The sequence below is a fragment of the Macrosteles quadrilineatus genome, unplaced genomic scaffold (genome assembly GCF_028750875.1).
Source record: "Macrosteles quadrilineatus isolate MER2022 unplaced genomic scaffold, UCM_ALF_1.0 Scaffold_69__1_contigs__length_625118, whole genome shotgun sequence".
Lineage (NCBI taxonomy): Eukaryota > Metazoa > Arthropoda > Insecta > Hemiptera > Cicadellidae > Macrosteles > Macrosteles quadrilineatus.
This window is the reverse complement of record NW_026542662.1, coordinates 363,601-378,144: the sequence shown is the minus strand read 5'-3', so window position 1 is coordinate 378,144 and position 14,544 is coordinate 363,601.

The window sequence follows — 14,544 nt, the reverse complement described above, 5'->3', positions numbered from 1 at the left end:
CTCTAAATATTAAGACATCCCTTCAAATAACAAGACATCCCTCTAAATAACAAGACATCCCTCTAAATAACAAGACATCCCTCTAAATAACAAGACATCCCTCTAGATAACAAGACATCCCTCTAAAAAACAAGACATCCCTCTAAATATTAAGACATCAATCTAAATAACAAGACATCCCTCCAAATAACAAGACAACCCTCTAAAAAACAAAAAAACCCTCGAAATAACAAGACATCCCTCTAAATAACAAGACATCCCACTAAAAAACAAGACATCCCTCTAAATATTAAGACATCCCTCTAAATAACAAGACATCCCTCCAAATATTAAGACATCCCTCTAAATAACAAGACATCCCTCTAAATAACAAGACATCCCTCTAACAAACTAGACATTCCGTTAAATATTAAGACATCCCTCTAAATAACAAGACATCCCTCCAAATACCAAGACATCCCTCTAAATATTAAGACATCCCTCCAAATAACAAGAAAACCCTTTAAAAAACAAGACATCCCTCTAAATAACAAGACATCCTTCTAAATAACAAGACATCCCTCTAAATATTAAGACATCCCTCCAAATAAAAAGACATCCCTCTAAATATTAAGACATCCCTCTAAATAACAAGACATCCCTCTAAATATTAAGACATCCCTTTAAATAACAAGACATCTCTCTAAATAACAAGACATCCCTCTAAATAACAAGACATCCCACTAAATAACAAGACGTCCCTCTAAATAACAAGACATCCCTTTTAAATAACAAGACATTCCTCTAAATAACAAGACATCCCTCTAAATAACAAGACATCCCTCCAAATAAAAAGACATCCCTCTAAATAGCAAGACATCCCTCTAAATAACAAGACATCCCTCCAAATAACAAGATATCCCTCTAAATAACAAGACATTCCTCCAAATAACAAGACTTCCCTCCAAATAAGAAGACATCCCTCTAAATAACAAGACATCCCTCTAAATAACAAGACATCCCTCTAAATACCAAGACATCCCTCTAAATATTAAGACATCCCTTTAAATAACAAGACATCTCTCTAAATAACAAGACATCCCTCTAAATAACAAGACATCCCACTAAATAACAAGACGTCCCTCTAAATAACAAGACATCCCTTTTAAATAACAAGACATTCCTCTAAATAACAAGACATCCCTCTAAATAACAAGACATCCCTCCAAATATTAAGACATCCCTTTAAATAACAAGACATCTCTCTAAATAACAAGACATCCCTCTAAATAACAAGACATCCCACTAAATAACAAGACATCCCTCTAAATAACAAGACATCCCTTTTAAATAACAAGACATTCCTCTAAATAACAAGACATCCCTCTAAATAACAAGACATCCCTCCAAATAACAAGAAATCCCTCAAAATAGCAAGACATCCCTCTAAATATTAAGACATCCCTTCAAATAACAAGACATCCCTCTAAAAACCAAGACATCCCTCTAAATAACAAGACATCCCTCTAAATAAAAAGACATCCCTCTAAATAACTAGACATCCCTCCAAATACCAAGACATCCCTCTAAATAACAAGACATCCCTCTAAATAAAAAGACATCCCTCTCAATAACTAGACATCCCTCCAAATACCAAGACATCCCTCTAAATAACAAGACATCCCTCTAAATAACAAGACATACCTCCAAATAACAAGACATCCCTCTAAATTATAAGACATCCCTCTTAATAACAAGCATCCCTCCAAATAACAAGACATCCCTCTAAATAACAAGACATCCCTCCAAATATGAAGACATCCCTCCAAATATAAGGACATCCCTCTAAATAACAAGACATCCCTCTAAATAACAAGACATCCCTCTAAATAACAAGACATCTCTCTAAATATTAAGACATCCCTTCAAATAACAAGACATCCCTCAAAATAACAAGACATCCCTCTAAATAACAAGACATCCCTCTAAATAACAAGACATCCCTCTAAATAACAAGACATCCCTCTAAATAACAAGACATCCCTTTTAAATAACAAGACATTCCTCTAAATAACAAGACATCCCTCTAAATAACAAGACATCCCTCCAAATAAAAAGACATCCCTCTAAATATTAAGACATCAATCTAAATAACAAGACATCCCTCCAAATAACAAGACAACCCTCTAAAAAACAAAAAAAACCCTCTAAATAACAAGACATCTCTCTAAAAAACAAGACATCCCTCTAAATATCAAGACATCCCTCTAAATAACAAGACATCCCTCCAAATAACAAGACATTCCTCTAAATATTAAGACATCCCTCTAAATAACAAGACATACCTGTAAATAACAAGACATCCCTCTAAATAACAAGACATCCCATCTAAATTACAAGACAACCCTCCAAAAAACAAGACATCCCTTAAGACATTCCGCTAAATATTAAGACATCCCTCTAAATAACAAGACATCCCTCTAAATACCAAGACATCCCTCTAAATATTAAGACATCCCTCCAAATAACAAGACAACCCTTTAAAAAACAAGACATCCCTCTAAATAACAAGACATCCCTCTAAATAACAAGACATCCCTCTAAATAACAAGACATCCCTCTAAATATTAAGACATCCCTTCAAATAACAAGACATCCCTCTAAATATTAAGACATCCCTCTAAATAACAAGACATCCCTCTAAATATTAAGACATCCATTTAAATAACAAGACATCTCTCTAAATAACAAGACATCCCTCTAAATAACAAGACATCCCACTAAATAACAAGACTTTTCTCTAAATAACAAGACATCCCTTTTAAATAACAAGACATTCCTCTAAATAACAAGACATCCCTCTAAATAACAAGACATCCCTCCAAATAAAAAGACATCCCTCTAAATAGCAAGACATCCCTCTAATAAACAAGACATTCCGCTAAATATTAAGACATCCCTCTAAATATTAAGACATCCCTTTAAATAACAAAACATCTCTCTAAATAACAAGACATCCCTCTAAATAACAAGACATCCCACTAAATAACAAGACATCCCTCTAAATAACAAGACATCCCTTTTAAATAACAAGACATTCCTCTAAATAACAAGACATCCCTCTAAATAACAAGACATCCCTCCAAATAAAAAGACATCCCTCTAAATAGCAAGACATCCCTCTAATAAACAAGACATCCCATCTAAATTACAAGACAACCCTCTAAAAAACAAGACATCCCTCCAAATAACAAGACAACCCTCTAAAAAACAAGACATCCCTCTAAATAAAAAGACATCTCTCCAAATAACAAGACATCCCTCAAAATAACAAGACATCCCATCTAAATTACAAGACAACCCTCTAAAAAACAAGACATCCCTCTAAATAACAAGACATCCCTCTAAATAACAAGACATCCCTCTAAATATTAAGACATCCCTCCAAATAACAAGACATCCCTCTAAATATTTAGACATCCCTCTAAATAACAAGACTTCCCTCTAAATATTAAGACATCCCTTTAAATAACAAGACATCTCTCTAAATAACAAGACATCCCTCTAAATAACAAGACATCCCACGAAATAACAAGACGTCCCTCTAAATAACAAGACATCCCTTTTAAATAACAAGACATTCCTCTAAATAACAAGACATCCCTCTAAATAACAAGACATCCCTCCAAATAAAAAGACATCCCTCTAAATAGCAAGACATCCCTCTAAATAACAAGACATCCCTCCAAATAACAAGATATCCCTCTAAATAACAAGACATTCCTCCAAATAACAAGACTTCCCTCCAAATAAGAAGACATGCCTCTAAATAACAAGACATCCCTCTAAATAACAAGACATACCTCTAAATACCAAGACATCCCTCTAAATATTAAGACATCCCTCCAAATAACAAGACAACCCTTTAAAAAACAAGACATCCCTCTAAATAACAAGACATCCCTCTAAATAACAAGACATCCCTCTAAATATTAAGACATCCCTTCAAATAACAAGACATCCCTCTAAATATTAAGACATCCTTCTAAATAACAAGACATCCCTCTAAATATTAAGACATCCCTTTAAATAACAAGACATCTCTCTAAATAACAAGACATCCCTCTAAATAACAAGACATCCCTCTAAATATTAAGACATCCCTCCAAATAACAAGACATCCCTCTAAATATTAAGACATCCCTCTAAATAACAAGACATCCCTCTAAATATTAAGACATCCCTTTAAATAACAAGACATCTCTCTAAATAACAAGACATCCCTCTAAATAAAAAGACATCTCACTAAAAAACAAGACATCCCTCTAAATAACAAGACATCCCTTTTTAATAACAAGACATTCCTCTAAATAACAAGACATCCCTCTAAATAACAAGACATCCCTCCAAATAACAAGAAATCCCTCAAAAAAGCAAGACATCCCTCTAAATATTAAGACATCCCTTCAAATAACAAGACATCCCTCTAAATAACAAGACATCCCTCTAAATAACAAGACATCCCTCTAAATAAAAAGACATCCCTCTAAATAACTAGACATCCCTCCAAATACCAAGACATCCCTCTAAATAACAAGACATCCCTCTAAATAACAAGACATACCTCCAAATAACGAAACATCCCTCTAAATTATAAGACATCCCTCTTAATAACAAGCATCCCTCCAAATAACAAGACATCCCTCTAAATAACAAGACATCCCTCCAAATATGAAGACATCCCTCTAAATAACAAGACATCCCTCTAAATAACAAGACATCCCTCTAAATAACAAGACATCTCTCTAAATATTAAGACATCCCTTCAAATAACAAGACATCCCTCTAAATAACAAGACATCCCTCTAAATAACAAGACATCCCTCTAAATAACAAGACATCCCTCTAAATAACAAGACATCTCTCTAAAAAACAAGACATCCCTCTAAATATTAAGACATCAATCTAAATAACAAGACATCCCTCCAAATAACAAGACAACCCTCTAAAAAACAAAAAAACCCTTTAAATAACAAGACATCTCTCTAAAAAACAAGACATCCCTCTAAATATCAAGACATCCCTCTATATAACAAGACATCCATCTATATAACAAGACATTCCTCTAAATATTAAGACATCCCTCTAAATAACAAGACATACCTGTAAATAACAAGACATCCCTCTAAATAACAAGACATCCCATCTAAATTACAAGACAACCCTCTAAAAAACAAGACATCCCTCCAAATAACAAGACAACCCTCTAAAAAACAAGACATCCCTCTAAATAACAAGACATCCCTCTAAATAACAAGACATCACTCTAAATATTAAGACATCCCTCCAAATAACAAGACAACCCTTTAAAAACCAAGACATCCCTCTAAATAACAAGACATCCCTCTAATAAACAAGACATTCCGCTAAATATTAAGACATCCCTCTAAATAACAAGACATCCCATCTAAATTACAAGAAAACCCTCTAAAAAACAAGACAACCCTCTAAAAAACAAGACATCCCTCTAAATAAAAAGACATCTTAGACACAAGTGTGTACAAGGTTGTACAAGTGTGTACAAGGTTGTACAAGTGTGTACAAGGGTGTACAAGTTTGTACAAGTGTGTACAAGTTTGTACAAGTGTGTACAAGTTTGTACAAGGTTGTACAAATGTATACAAGGGTGTACAAAAGTGTACAAGGGTGCACAAGTTTGTACAAGGGTGTACAAGTGTGTACAAGCTTGTAGAAGTGTGTACAAGCTTGTACAAGTGTGTACAAGGGTGTACAGGTTTGTACAAGGTTGTACAAGTGTTTACAAGGGAGTACAAGTATGTACAAGAATGTACAAGTTTGTACAAGTGTGTACAAGTGTGTACAAGGTTGTACAAGTGTGTACAAGGTTGTACAAGTGTGTACAAGGTTGTACAAGTGTGTACAAGGTTGAACAAGTGTGTACAAAGGTGTACAAGTGTGTACAAGGTTGTACAAGTGTGTACAAGGTTGTACAAGTGTGTACAAGGTTGTACAAGTGTGTACAAGGTTGTACAAGGTTGTACAATTGTGTACAAGGTTGTACAAGTGTTTACAAGGGTGTACAAGTATGTACAAGAATGTACAAGTTTGTACAAGTGTGTACAAGTTTGTAAAAGGTTGTACAAGTGTGTACAAGGGTGTACAAGTGTGTACAAGGGTGCACAAGTGTGTACAAGGGTGTACAATCGTGTACAAGCTTGTACAAGTGTGTACAAGGGTGTACAGGTTTGTACAAGGTTGTACAAGTGTGTACAAGGTTGTACAAGTGTGTACAAGGGTGTACAGGTTTGTACAAGTGTGTACAAGTTTGTACAATTGTGTACAAGTTTGTACAAGGTTGTACAAATGTATACAAGGGTGTACAAAAGTGTACAAGGGTGCACAAGTTTGTACAAGGGTGTACAAGTGTGTACAAGCTTGTACAAGTGTGTACAAGCTTGTACAAGTGTGTACAAGGGTGTACAGGTTTGTACAAGGTTGTACAAGTGTTTACAAGGGTGTACAAGTATGCACAAGAATGTACAAGTTTGTACAAGTGTGTACAGGTTTGTAAAAGGTTGTACAAGTGTATACAAGGGTGTACAAGTGTGTACAAGGGTGCACAAGTGTGTACAAGGGTGTACAATCTTGTACAAGCTTGTACAAGTGTGTACAAGGGTGTACAGGTTTGTACAAGGTTGTACAAGTGTGTACAAGGGTGTACAAATGTGTACAAGGATGTAAAAGTTTGTACAAGTGTGTACAAGTTTGTACAAGGTTGTACAAGTAAGTACAAGTTTGTACAAGAATGTACAAGTGTGTACAAGGTTTTACAATTGTGTAAAAGGTTGTACAAGTGTGTACAAGGTTGTACAAGTGTGTACAAGGTTGTACAAGTGTGTACAAGGTTGTACAAGTGTGTACAAGGTTGTACAAGTGTGTACAAGTTTGTACAAGTGTGTACAAGGTTGTACAAGTGTGTACAAGGTTGTACAAGTGTGTACAAGGTTGTACAAGTGTGTACAAGGTTGTACAAGTGTGTACAAGGTTGTACAAGTGTGTACAAGGGTGCACAAGTGTGTACAAGGGTGTACAATCGTGTACATGCTTGTACAAGTTTTTACTAGGTTGTACAAGTGTGTACAAGGTTGTACAAGTGTGTACAAGGTTGTACAAACGTGTACAAGGTTGTACAAGTGTGTACAAGGTTGTACAAGTGTGTACAAGGTTGTATAAGTGTGTACAAAGGTGTACAAGTGTGTACAAGGTTGTACAAGTGTGTACAAGGTTGTACAAGTGTGTACATGGTTGTACAAGGTTGTACAATTGTGTACAAGGTTGTACAAGTGTGTACAAGGTTGTACAAGTGTGTACAAGGGTGTACAAGTTTGTACAAGTGTGTACAAGTTTGTACAAGTGTGTACAAGTTTGTACAAGGTTGTAATAATGTATACAAGGGTGTACAAAAGTGTACAAGGGTGCACAAGTTTGTACAAGGGTGTACAAGTGTGTACAAGCTTGTACAAGTGTGTACAAGCTTGTACAAGTGTGTACAAGGGTGTACAGGTTTGTACAAGGTTGTACAAGTGTTTACAAGGGAGTACAAAAGAATGTACAAGTTTGTACAAGTGTGTACAAGTTTGTAAAAGGTTGTACAAGTGTGTACAAGGTTGTACAAGTGTGTACAAGGTTGTATCATAGTGTACAAGGTTGTACAAGTGTGTACAAAGGTGTACAAGTGTGTACAAGGTTGTACAAGTGTGTACAAAGTTGTACAAGTGTGTACATGGTTGTACAAGGTTGTACAATTGTGTACAAGGTTGTACAAGTGTGTACAAGGGTGCACAAGTTTGTACAAGGGTGTACAAGTGTGTACAAGCTTGTACAAGTGTGTACAAGCTTATACAAGTGTGTACAAGTGTGTACAAGTTTGTACAAGGTTGTACAAGTGTTTACAAGGGTGTACAAGTATGTACAAGAATGTTCAAGTTTGTACAAGTGTGTACAAGTTTGTAAAAGGTTGTACAAGTGTGTACAAGGGTTTACAAGTGTGTACAAGGGTGCACAAGTGTGTACAAGGGTGTACAATCGTGTACAAGCTTGTACAAGTGTGTACAAGGGTGTACAGGTTTGTACAAGGTTGTACAAGTGTGTACAAGGGTGTACAAATGTGTACAAGGATGTAAAAGTTTGTACAAGTGTGTACAAGTTTGTACAAGGTTGTACAAGTAAGTACAAGTTTGTACAAGAATGTACAAGTGTGTACAAGGTTTTACAATTGTGTAAAAGGTTGTACAAGTGTGTACAAGGTTGTACAAGTGTGTACAAGGTTGTACAAGTGTGTACAAGGTTGTACAAGTGTGTACAAGGTTGTACAAGTGTGTACAAGTTTGTTCAAGTGTGTACAAGTTTGTACAAGGTTGTACAAATGTGTACAAGGGTGTACAAAAGTGTACAAGGGTGCACAAGTTTGTACAAGGGTGTACAAGTGTGTACAAGTTTGTACAAGTGTGTACAAGCTTGTACAAGGGTTTACAGGTTTGTACAAGGTTGTACAAGTGTGTACAAGGGTGTACAAGTATGTACAAGAATGTACAAGTTTGTACAAGTGTGTACAAGGGTGTACAAGTATGTACAAGAATGTACAAGTTTGTACAAGTGTGTACAAGGGTGTACAAATGTGTACAAGGATGTAAAAGTTTGTACAAGTGTGTACAAGTTTGTAGTAGGTTGTACAAGGTTGTACAAGTGTGTACAAGGTTGTACAAGTGTGTACAAGGTTGTACAAGTGTGTACAAGGTTGTACAAGTGTGTACAAGGTTGTACAAGTGTGTACAAGGTTGTACAAGTGTGTACAAGGGTTCACAAGTGTGTACAAGGGTGTACAATCGTGTACAAGCTTGTACAATCGTGTACAAGCTTGTACAAGTGTGTACAAGGGTTTACAGGTTTGTACAAGGTTGTACAAGTGTGTACAAGGGTGTACAAATGTGTACAAGGATGTAAAAGTTTATACAAGTGTGTACAAGTTTGTACAAGGTTGTTTAAGTGTGTACAATGTTTTACAATTGTGTACAAGGTTGTACAAGTGTGTACAAGGTTGTACAAGTGTGTACAAGGATGTACAAGTGTGTACAAGGTTGTACAAGTGTGTACAAGTTTGTACAAGTGTGTACAAGTTTGTACAAGGTTGTACAAATGTGTACAAGGGTGTACAAAAGTGTACAAGGGTGCACAAGTTTGTACAAGGGTGTACAAGTGTGTACAAGGGTGTACAGGTTTGTACAAGGTTGTACAAGTGTGTACAAGCTTGAACAAGTGTGTACAAGGTTGTACAAGTGTTTACAAGGTTGTACAAGTGTGTACAAGGTTGCACAAGTGTGTACAAGGTTGCACAAGTGTGTACAAGAGTGTACAATCGTGTACAAGCTTGTACAAGTGTGTACAAGGGTGTACAGGTTTGTACAAGGTTGTACAAGTGTGTACAAGGTTTTATAATTGTGTACAAGGTTGTACAAGTGTGTACAAGGTTGTACAAGTGTGTACAAGCTTGTACAAGTGTGTACAAGGTTGTACAAGTGTGTACATGGTTGTTCAAGTGTGTACATGTTTGTACAAGTGTGTTTAAGTTTGTACAAGGTTGTACAAATGTGTACAAGGGTGTACAAAAGTGTACAAGGGTGCACAAGTTTGTACAAGGGTGTTCAAGTGTGTATAAGCTTGTACAAGTGTGTACAATGGTGTACAGGTTTGTACTAGGTTGTACAAATGTGTACAAGGATGTACAAGTATGTACAAGAATGTACAATTTTGTACAAGTGTGTACAAGTTCGTAAAAGGTTGTACAAGTGTGTACAAGGGTGAACAAGTGTGTATAAGGTTGTACAAGTGTGTACAAGCTTGTACAAGTGTGTACATGGTTGTACAAGGTTGTACAATTGTGTACAAGGTTGTACAAGTGTGTACAAGGTTGTACAAGTGTGTACAAGGGTGTACAAGTTTGTACAAGTGTGTACAAGTTTGTACAAGTGTGTACAAGTTTGTACAAGGTTGTACCAATGTATACAAGGGTGTACAAAAGTGTACAAGGGTGCACAAGTTTGTACAAGGGTGTACAAGTGTGTACAAGCTTGTACAAGTGTGTACAAGCTTGTACAAGTGTGTACAAGGGTGTACAGGTTTGTACAAGGTTGTACAAGTGTTTACAAGGGTGTACAAAAGAATGTACAAGTTTGTACAAGTGTGTACAAGTTTGTAAAAGGTTGTACAAGTGTGTACAAGGTTGTACAAGTGTGTACAAGGTTGTATCATAGTGTACAAGGTTGTACAAGTGTGTACAAAGGTGTACAAGTGTGTACAAGGTTGTACAAGTGTGTACAAAGTTGTACAAGTGTGTACATGGTTGTACAAGGTTGTACAATTGTGTACAAGGTTGTACAAGTGTGTACAAGGGTGCACAAGTTTGTACAAGGGTGTACAAGTGTGTACAAGCTTGTACAAGTGTGTACAAGCTTGTACAAGTGTGTACAAGCTTGTACAAGTGTGTACAAGTGTGTACAAGTTTGTACAAGGTTGTACAAGTGTTTACAAGGGTGTACAAGTATGTACAAGAATGTTCAAGTTTGTACAAGTGTGTACAAGTTTTAAAAAGGTTGTACAAGTGTGTACAAGGGTGTACAAGTGTGTACAAGGGTGCACAAGTGTGTACAAGGGTGTACAATCGTGTACAAGCTTGTACAAGTGTGTACAAGTAAGTACAAGTTTGTACAAGAATGTACAAGTGTGTACAAGGTTTTACAATTGTGTAAAAGGTTGTACAAGTGTGTACAAGGTTGTACAAGTGTGTACAAGGTTGTACAAGTGTGTACAAGCTTGTACAAGTGTGTACAAGGTTGTACAAGTGTGTACAAGGTTGTACAAGTGTGTACAAGGTTGTACAAGTGTGTACAAGGTTGTACAAGTGTGTACAAGTTTGTTCAAGTGTGTACAAGTTTGTACAAGGTTGTACAAATGTGTACAAGGGTGTACAAAAGTGTACAAGGGTGCACAAGTTTGTACAAGGGTGTACAAGTGTGTACAAGTTTGTACAAGTGTGTACAAGCTTGTACAAGGGTTTACAGGTTTGTACAAGGTTGTACAAGTGTGTACAAGGGTGTACAAGTATGTACAAGAATGTACAAGTTTGTACAAGTGTGTACAAGGGTGTACAAGTATGTACAAGAATGTACAAGTTTGTACAAGTGTGTACAAGGGTGTACAAATGTGTGCAAGGATGTAAAAGTTTGTACAAGTGTGTACAAGTTTGTAGTAGGTTGTACAAGGTTGTACAAGTGTGTACAAGGTTGTACAAGTGTGTACAAGGTTGTACAAGTGTGTACAAGGTTGTAGAAGTGTGTACAAGGTTGTACAAGTGTGTACAAGTTTGTTCAAGTGTGTACAAGTTTGTACAAGGTTGTACAAATTTGTACAAGGGTGTACAAAAGTGTACAAGGGTGCACAAGTTTGTACAAGGGTGTACAAGTGTGTACAAGTTTGTACAAGTGTGTACAAGCTTGTACAAGGGTTTACAGGTTTGTACAAGGTTGTACAAGTGTGTACAAGGGTGTACAAGTATGTACAAGAATGTACAAGTTTGTACAAGTGAGTACAAGGGTGTACAAGTATGTACAAGAATGTACAAGTTTGTACAAGTGTGTACAAGGGTGTACAAATGTGTACAAGGATGTAAAAGTTTGTACAAGTGTGTACAAGTTTGTAGTAGGTTGTACAAGGTTGTACAAGTGTGTACAAGGTTGTACAAGTGTGTACAAGGTTGTACAAGTGTGTACAAGGTTGTACAAGTGTGTACAAGGTTGTACAAGTGTGTACAAGGTTGTACAAGTGTGTACAAGGGTTCACAAGTGTGTACAAGGGTGTACAATCGTGTACAAGCTTGTACAATCGTGTACAAGCTTGTACAAGTGTGTACAAGGGTTTACAGGTTTGTACAAGGTTGTACAAGTGTGTACAAGGGTATACAAATGTGTACAAGGATGTAAAAGTTTATACAAGTGTGTACAAGTTTGTACAAGGTTGTTTAGGTGTGTACAATGTTTTACAATTGTGTACAAGGTTGTACAAGTGTGTACAAGGTTGTACAAGTGTGTACAAGGTTGTACAAGTGTGTACAAGCTTGAACAAGTGTGTACAAGGTTGTACAAGTGTTTACAAGGTTGTACAAGTGTGTACAAGGTTGCACAAGTGTGTACAAGGTTGCACAAGTGTGTACAAGAGTGTACAATCGTGTACAAGCTTGTACAAGTGTGTACAAGGGTGTACAGGTTTGTACAAGGTTGTACAAGTGTGTACAAGGTTTTATAATTGTGTACAAGGTTGTACAAGTGTGTACAAGGTTGTACAAGTGTGTACAAGCTTGTACAAGTGTGTACAAGGTTGTACAAGTGTGTACATGGTTGTTCAAGTGTGTACATGTTTGTACAAGTGTGTTTAAGTTTGTACAAGGTTGTACAAATGTGTACAAGGGTGTACAAAAGTGTACAAGGGTGCACAAGTTTGTACAAGGGTGTTCAAGTGTGTATAAGCTTGTACAAGTGTGTACAATGGTGTACAGGTTTGTACTAGGTTGTACAAATGTGTACAAGGATGTACAAGTATGTACAAGAATGTACAATTTTGTACAAGTGTGTACAAGTTCGTAAAAGGTTGTACAAGTGTGTACAAGGGTGAACAAGTGTGTATAAGGTTGTACAAGTGTGTACAAGCTTGTACAAGTGTGTACATGGTTGTACAAGGTTGTACAATTGTGTACAAGGTTGTACAAGTGTGTACAAGGTTGTACAAGTGTGTACAAGGGTGTACAAGTTTGTACAAGTGTGTACAAGTTTGTACAAGTGTGTACAAGTTTGTACAAGGTTGTACCAATGTATACAAGGGTGTACAAAAGTGTACAAGGGTGCACAAGTTTGTACAAGGGTGTACAAGTGTGTACAAGCTTGTACAAGTGTGTACAAGCTTGTACAAGTGTGTACAAGGGTGTACAGGTTTGTACAAGGTTGTACAAGTGTTTACAAGGGTGTACAAAAGAATGTACAAGTTTGTACAAGTGTGTACAAGTTTGTAAAAGGTTGTACAAGTGTGTACAAGGTTGTACAAGTGTGTACAAGGTTGTATCATAGTGTACAAGGTTGTACAAGTGTGTACAAAGGTGTACAAGTGTGTACAAGGTTGTACAAGTGTGTACAAAGTTGTACAAGTGTGTACATGGTTGTACAAGGTTGTACAATTGTGTACAAGGTTGTACAAGTGTGTACAAGGGTGCACAAGTTTGTACAAGGGTGTACAAGTGTGTACAAGCTTGTACAAGTGTGTACAAGCTTGTACAAGTGTGTACAAGCTTGTACAAGTGTGTACAAGTGTGTACAAGTTTGTACAAGGTTGTACAAGTGTTTACAAGGGTGTACAAGTATGTACAAGAATGTTCAAGTTTGTACAAGTGTGTACAAGTTTTAAAAAGGTTGTACAAGTGTGTACAAGGGTGTACAAGTGTGTACAAGGGTGCACAAGTGTGTACAAGGGTGTACAATCGTGTACAAGCTTGTACAAGTGTGTACAAGTAAGTACAAGTTTGTACAAGAATGTACAAGTGTGTACAAGGTTTTACAATTGTGTAAAAGGTTGTACAAGTGTGTACAAGGTTGTACAAGTGTGTACAAGGTTGTACAAGTGTGTACAAGCTTGTACAAGTGTGTACAAGGTTGTACAAGTGTGTACAAGGTTGTACAAGTGTGTACAAGGTTGTACAAGTGTGTACAAGGTTGTACAAGTGTGTACAAGTTTGTTCAAGTGTGTACAAGTTTGTACAAGGTTGTACAAATGTGTACAAGGGTGTACAAAAGTGTACAAGGGTGCACAAGTTTGTACAAGGGTGTACAAGTGTGTACAAGTTTGTACAAGTGTGTACAAGCTTGTACAAGGGTTTACAGGTTTGTACAAGGTTGTACAAGTGTGTACAAGGGTGTACAAGTATGTACAAGAATGTACAAGTTTGTACAAGTGTGTACAAGGGTGTACAAGTATGTACAAGAATGTACAAGTTTGTACAAGTGTGTACAAGGGTGTACAAATGTGTGCAAGGATGTAAAAGTTTGTACAAGTGTGTACAAGTTTGTAGTAGGTTGTACAAGGTTGTACAAGTGTGTACAAGGTTGTACAAGTGTGTACAAGGTTGTACAAGTGTGTACAAGGTTGTAGAAGTGTGTACAAGGTTGTACAAGTGTGTACAAGTTTGTTCAAGTGTGTACAAGTTTGTACAAGGTTGTACAAATGTGTACAAGGGTGTACAAAAGTGTACAAGGGTGCACAAGTTTGTACAAGGGTGTACAAGTGTGTACAAGTTTGTACAAGTGTGTACAAGCTTGTACAAGGGTTTACAGGTTTGTACAAGGTTGTACAAGTGTGTACAAGGGTGTACAAGTATGTACAAGAATGTACAAGTTTGTACAAGTGAGTACAAGGGTGTACAAGTATGTACAAGAATGTACAAGTTTG